This window comes from Arachis stenosperma, chromosome 3 (genome assembly GCF_014773155.1).
Source record: "Arachis stenosperma cultivar V10309 chromosome 3, arast.V10309.gnm1.PFL2, whole genome shotgun sequence".
NCBI classification, from domain to species: domain Eukaryota; kingdom Viridiplantae; phylum Streptophyta; class Magnoliopsida; order Fabales; family Fabaceae; genus Arachis; species Arachis stenosperma.
This window is the reverse complement of record NC_080379.1, coordinates 117,149,861-117,156,786: the sequence shown is the minus strand read 5'-3', so window position 1 is coordinate 117,156,786 and position 6,926 is coordinate 117,149,861. Positions and strand designations below refer to the sequence as shown.

Genomic DNA, 6,926 nt, shown 5'->3' with positions numbered 1-6,926 from the left:
AAATAGTTTTCAATCATATCTTTTTTGATTTCTACTTTCAAAAATCTTTTTCAAAAATCACTTTATTTCTTTTCCAACTTTGATTTTCGAAAATCACTTTTCAATTTTTCAAAATGTTTTTAAAATCTTTTTAATTTATTTTCAAAAATTTCTTCCCCTCTTCTTACATCCTTCTATTTATGGACTAACACTCCTCCTCAATGCACAATTCGAACTCCATCTTTCTTGATAAGTTCGAATTCTTCTATCTCTTCCTTCTATTTTTCTTTTCCTCTGACACCTCAAGGAATCTCTATACTGTGACATAGAGGATTGCATATTTTCTTGTTCTCTTCTCTTTCATATGAGCAGGAGTAAAGACAAAAGCATTCTTGTTGAGGCTGACCCTGAACCTGAAAGGACCTTGAAGCGAAAGCTAAGAGAAGCTAAAGCACAACTATCTGTAGAGGACCTAACAGAAATCTTCAAAGAAGAAGAACCCATGGCAGCCGAAAACAACAATAATGTCAACAATGCAAGGAAGGTGCTGGGTGACTTTACTGCACCTACTCCCGATTTCTATGGAAGAAGCATCTCTATCCCTGCCATTGGAGCAAACAACTTTGAGCTTAAGCCTCAATTAGTTTCTCTAATGCAACAGAATTGCAAGTTCCATGGACTTCCATTGGAAGATCCTCATCAGTTTTTAGCTGAGTTTTTGCAAATTTGTGACATTGTCAAGACTAATGGGGTTGACCCTGAGGTCTACAGACTTATGCTATTCCCTTTTGCTGTAAAAGACAGAGCTAGGATATGGTTGGACTCACAACCTAAAGAAAGCCTGAACTCTTGGGAAAAGCTAGTCAATGCCTTCTTGGCAAAGTTCTTTCCACCTCAAAAATTGAGTAAGCTTAGAGTGGAAGTCCAAACCTTCAGATAGAAGGAAGGTGAATCCCTCTATGAAGCTTGGGAAAGATACAAACAATTGATCAGAAAGTGTCCCTCTGACATGCTTTCTGAATGGAACATCATAGGTATCTTCTATGATGGTATGTCTGAATTGTCCAAGATGTCATTGGACAGCTCTGCTGGAGGATCTCTTCATCTGAAGAAGACGCCTGCAGAAGCTCAAGAACTCATTGAAATGGTTGCAAATAACCAATTCATGTACACTTCTGAAAGGAATCCTGTGAACAATGAGATAAATCAGAAGAAAAGAGTCCTTGAAATTGATACTCTGAATGCCATATTGGCTCAGAACAAAATATTGACTCAGCAAGTCAATATGATTTCTCAAAGTTTGTCTGGAATGCAAGCTGCACCAGGCAGTACTAAGGACGCTTCATCTGAAGAAGAAGCTTATGATCCTGAGAACCCTTCAATGGAAGAGGTGAATTACATGGGAGAACCCTATGGAAACACCTATAATCCTTCATGGAGAAATCATCCAAATTTCTCATGGAAGGATCAACAGAGACCTCAACAAGGTTTCAACAATAATAATGGTGGAAGAAACAGGTTTAGCAATGGCAAGCCTTTTCCATCATCTTCTCAGCAGCAGACAAAGAATTCTAAGCAGAGTCACTCTGACTTAGCAACCATGGTTTCTGATCTAATCAAAACTACTCAAAGTTTCATGACTGAAACAAGGTCCTCCATTAGAAACTTGGAGGCACAAGTAGGACAGCTGAATAAGAAAGTTACTGAACTCCCTCCTAGTAGTCTTTCAAGCAATACAGAAGAGAATCCAAAAGGAGAATGCAAGGCTATTAACATGACCCACATGGCCGAACTTGGAGAGGAGGAAGAGGCAGTGATCGCCACTGAGGAAGACCTCAATGGACATCCACTGGCCTCTAATGAGTTCCCTAATGAGGAACCATGGGAATCTGAGGCTCATACTGAGACCATAGAAATTCCATTGGAATTACTTCTGCCATTCATGAGCTCTGATGAGTATTCTTCCTCTGAAGAGGACGAAGATGTCACTGAAGAGCAAGTTGCTAAGTACCTTGGAGCAATCATGAAGCTAAATGACAAGTTATTTGGTAATGAGACTTGGGAGGATGAACCCCCTTTGCTCACCAAAGAACTGGATGACTTGACTAGGCAGAGATTACCTCAAAAGAGACAGGACCCTGGGAAGTTCTCAATACCTTGTGCCATAGGCACCATGACCTTTGAGAAGGCTCTGTGTGACCTAGGGTCAAGCATAAACCTCATGCCTCTCTCTGTAATGGAGAAGCTAGGGATCTTTGAGGTACAAGTGATGAGCGGATAATTTGTACGCTTTTTGGCATTGTTTTTAGTATGTTTTTAGTAGTTTGAGTTGAGTTTTTAGTATATTTTTATTAGTTTTTAGTTAAAATTCACTTTTCTGGACTTTACTATGAGTTTGTGTGTTTTTCTGTGATTTCAGGTATTTTCTGGCTGAAATTGAGGGACCTGAGCAAAAATCTGATTCAGAGACTGAAAAGGACTGCAGATGCTGTTGGATTCTGACCTCCCTGCACTCGAAGTGGATTTTCTGGAGCTACAGAAGCCCAGTTGGCGCGCTCTCAACGGCGTTGGAAAGTAGACATCCTGGGCTTTCCAGCAATATATGATAGTCTATACTTTGCCCAAGATTTGATGGCCCAAATCGGCGTTCAAAGTCACCTACAGAAATCCCAGCGTTAAACGCCGGAACTGGCACCTAAATGGGAGTTAAACGCCCAAACTGGCATAAAAGCTGGCGTTTAACTCCAAGAAGAGTCTCTACACGAAAAATGCTTCATTGCTCAGCCCAAGCACACACCAAGTGGGCCCGGAAGTGGATTTTTATGTCTTTTACTCATCTTTGTAATTCTTAAGCTACTAGTCCCCTATAAGTAGGACCTTTTACTATTGTATTTTCATCTTTCAATCTTAGGATCTTTTGATCATGTTTTTATGATTGAACCCTCTCTGGGAGGCTGGCCATACGGCCATGCCTAGACCTTGTTCTTATGTATTTTCAACGGTGGAGTTTCTACACACCATAGATTAAGGTGTGGAGCTCTGCTGTACCTCGAGTATTAATGAAATTACTATTGTTCTTCTATTCAATTCCGCTTCTTCTTTGTCCAAGATATCACTTGTTCTTCAACTTGATGAATGTGATGATCCGTGACACTCATCATCATTCTCACCTATGAACAAAGTGACTGACAACCACTCTTGTTCTACAAGCATATGAGGCTCTAGTGTTTATCTCTTGGATTCCTGATACACGATGCATGGTTGATCGCCTGACAACCGAGTGCTCGCCTGACAAAGGAGCCAGCCATTCCGTGAGATCAGAGTCTTCGTGGTATAGGCGAGAACTGATGGCGGCATTCAACAGAATCCGGAAGGTCTAACCTTGTCTGTGGTATTCTGAGTAGGATTCAATGATTGAATGACTGTGACGTGCTTCAAACTCCTAGCAGGCGGGGCGTTAGTGACAGACGCAAAAGAATCGCTGGATTCTATTCCGGCCTGACCGAGAACCGACAGCTGATTAGCCATATGCTGTGACAGAGCATAGGAACATTTTCACTGAGAGGATGGGAGGTAGCCACTGACAACGGTGAAACCCTTGCATAAGCTTGCCATGGAAAGGAGTAAGAAGGATTGGATGAAGACAGTAGGAAAGCAGAGAAACGGAAGGGAAGACATCTTCATACGCTTATCTGAAGCTCTCACCAATGATATACATAAGTATCTCTATCTTTATCTTTATGCTTTATTCATCATGTATACCCATTTGAGTCTGCCTGACTGAGATTTACAAGGTGACCATAGCTTGCTTCATACCAACAATCTCCGTGGGATCGACCCTTACTCGCGTAAGGTTTATTACTTGGACGACCCAGTGCACTTGCTGGTTAGTTGTGCAAAGTTGTGTAGTGATCACAATTTCGCGCACCAACAAGCTGCAAGAATCTCAATAGAGATGTGGTGCACGAAATTCTAATCTCAATATCAAAATCATGATTTCTTATGATCTCGTACCACTAACTAGCAAGTGCATTGGGTCGTCCAAGTAATACCTTACGTGAGTAAGGGTCGATCCCACGGAGATTATTGGTTTGAAGCAAGCTATGTTTATTTTATTATTCTTAGTCAGGATTTCAATTAAAATTATCAGTTTGAATTATTAGAGAAATAAAAGAGCATGAAATAATTACTTGTAGTGCAGTAATAGAGAATATGTTGGGGTTTTGGCGCCGTTGCCGGGGATTGTTTTGAGTATGGACAACTGACGGTTCATCTTGTTGCTTAGATTAGGTATTTTTCTTCAGAGTTCTTAAGAATAAATTCTAGTGTTTCATGATGATCTGTTGAAGTCTGGCTGGCTGAGAAGCCATGTCTAATCTTTTTGGACCGAGGTTTCAACTTATCATCACAAGAGCTTGTTGATTTCTATCAATCTTGCTATTGGAGCAATGATCTGCTAAGGCTTGGCTGGCCATTGGCCATGTCTAGTGTTTTGGACCGAAGCTTTCTTTGAAAGCTTGGCTGGCTGTGAAGCCATGTCTAATTCCTGGACCGGAGCCTTAGTCTAGCATTGCAATGATTCCTGGAATCCAAATTGAGAATTCTGAAACCTTTATTTTCTATTTCCATATAATTTTTGAAAAAGCACAAAAAAATTTATAAAAATCATAAAAACCAAAAAGATTTTATGTTTCTTGTTTGAGTCTAGTGTCTAATTTTAAGTTTGGTGTCTTGCATGCCTTGTGTATTTGATCTTGGTTCTATTTTCAAGTCAATAGTACAGGGAATTGAAGATTTAGAACATGCAGCAGAGGAATTACACAGAAAAAGCTGGGCGTTCAAAACGCCTAGTGAAGAAGGACAGACTGGCATTTAAACGCCAGCCAGGGTACCTGGTTGGGCGTTTAACGCCCAAAAAGGTAGCATTTTGGGCGTTAAACGCCAGAATGTGCACCATTCTGGGCGTTTAACGCCAGGATGGCACAAGAGGGAGAATTTTGTTTTCAAAATCAATTTTTTTCAAGTTTTCAAAGTTTTTCAAAATCAAATCTTTTTTCAAATCATATCTTTTCAATCAAATGTTTTCAAAATCAATTTCTTTCCTTTTTCAAAGATACTTACCAACAATTAATGATTTGATTGAACATTTTAAGTATGTTGCCTTTTCTGTTGAGAAAGGTTTAATGTTTGAATCATATCTTTTCTTGTTAGGCAAGTCATTAATTTTTAAAATCAAATCTTTTTAAATTGTTTTCAAAATCATATCTTTTCAATCATATCTTTTTAAAACCATAACTTTTCAATCATATCTTTTTAATCACATCTTTTTCAAAATAGTTTTCAAATCATATCTTTTTGATTTCTAATTTCAAAAATCTTTTTCAAAAATTTCTTGATCTCTTTCTCACTCTTGATTTTCGAAAATCAATTAGAGTTTTTCAAAAATGTTTTCAAAATATTTCACTTGATTTTCGAAAATTTCTTCCTCTCTTCCCACATCCTTCTATTTATGGAGTACTACTCCTTCTAAATGCACAATTCGAACTCTATCTAACTAAGTTCGAATTCTTCTACCTCTTCTTTCTATTTTTCTGTTCCTCTGACACCTCAAGGAATCTCTATACTGTGACATAGAGGATTCCATATTTTCTTGTTCTCTTCTCTTTCATATGAGCAGGAACAAAGACAAAGGCATTCTTGTTGAAGCTGACCCTGAACCTGAAAGGACCTTGAAGCGAAAGCTAAGAGAAGCTAAGGCACAACTCTCTGTTGAGGACCTGACCGAATTCTTCAAAGAAGAAGAACCCATGGCAGCCGAAAACAACAACAATGCCAACAATGCAAGGAAGGTGCTGGGTGACTTTACTGCACCTACTCCTGACTTCTATGGGAAAAGCATCTCTATCCCTGCCGTTGGAGCAAACAACTTTGAGCTTAAGCCTCAATTAGTTTCTCTAATGCAACAGAATTGCAAGTTCCATGGACTTCCATTGGAAGATCCTCATCAGTTCTTAGCTGAATTCTTGCAAATCTGTGACACTGTCAAGACTAATGGGGTTGACCCTGAGGTCTACAGACTGATGCTATTTCCTTTTGCTGTAAGAGACAGAGCTAGGATATGGTTGGACTCACAACCTAAAGAAAGCCTGGACTCATGGGAAAAGCTAATCAATGCCTTCTTGGCAAAGTTCTTTCCACCTCAAAAATTGAGTAAGCTTAGAGTGGAAGTCCAAACTTTCAGACAGAAGGATGGAGAATCCCTCTATGAAGCTTGGGAAAGATACAAACAATTGATCAGAAAGTGTCCTTCTGACATGCTTTCTGAATGGAGCATCATAGGTATTTTCTATGATGGTCTCTCTGAACTATCCAAGATGTCTTTGGATAGCTCTGCTGGAGGATCTCTTCATCTGAAGAAGACGCCTACAGAAGCTCAAGAGCTAATTGAAAAATGGTTGCAAATAACCAATTCATGTACACTTCTGAAAGGAATCCTGTGAACAATGGGACAAGTCAGAAGAAAGGAGTGTTTGAGATTGATACTCTGAATGCCATATTGGCTCAGAATAAAATATTGACTCAACAAGTCAATTTGATTTCTCAAAGTCTGTCTGGAATGCAAAATGCACCAAGCAGTACTAAGGATGCTTCATCTGAAGAAGAAGCTTATGATCCTGAGAACCCTTCAATGGAAGAGGTGAATTACCTGGGAGAACCCTATGGAAACACCTACAATTCTTCATGGAGAAATCACCCAAATTTCTCATGGAAGAATCAAGAGAGACCTCAACAAGGTTTCAACAATAATGGTGGAAGAAACAGGTTTAGCAATGGCAAACCTTTTCCATCATCTTCTCAGCAACAGACAGAGAGTTCTAAGCAGAACACCTCTGACTTAGCAACCATGGTCTCTGATCTAATCAAAACCACTCAAAGTTTCATGACTG

At 39.4% G+C, this 6,926-nt stretch overlaps 1 non-coding gene across 1 annotated transcript; it reads right to left on the bottom strand.

Annotated features, from left to right (window-relative positions):
* Window positions 1–6,191: 6,191 nt before the first annotated feature.
* LOC130972774 (small nucleolar RNA R71) lies at window positions 6,192–6,299 on the bottom strand. Its single transcript, XR_009083937.1, has one exon. It is a non-coding gene; the product is annotated as a small nucleolar RNA R71 (small nucleolar RNA).
* Between the last annotated feature and the right edge of the window lie 627 nt (window positions 6,300–6,926).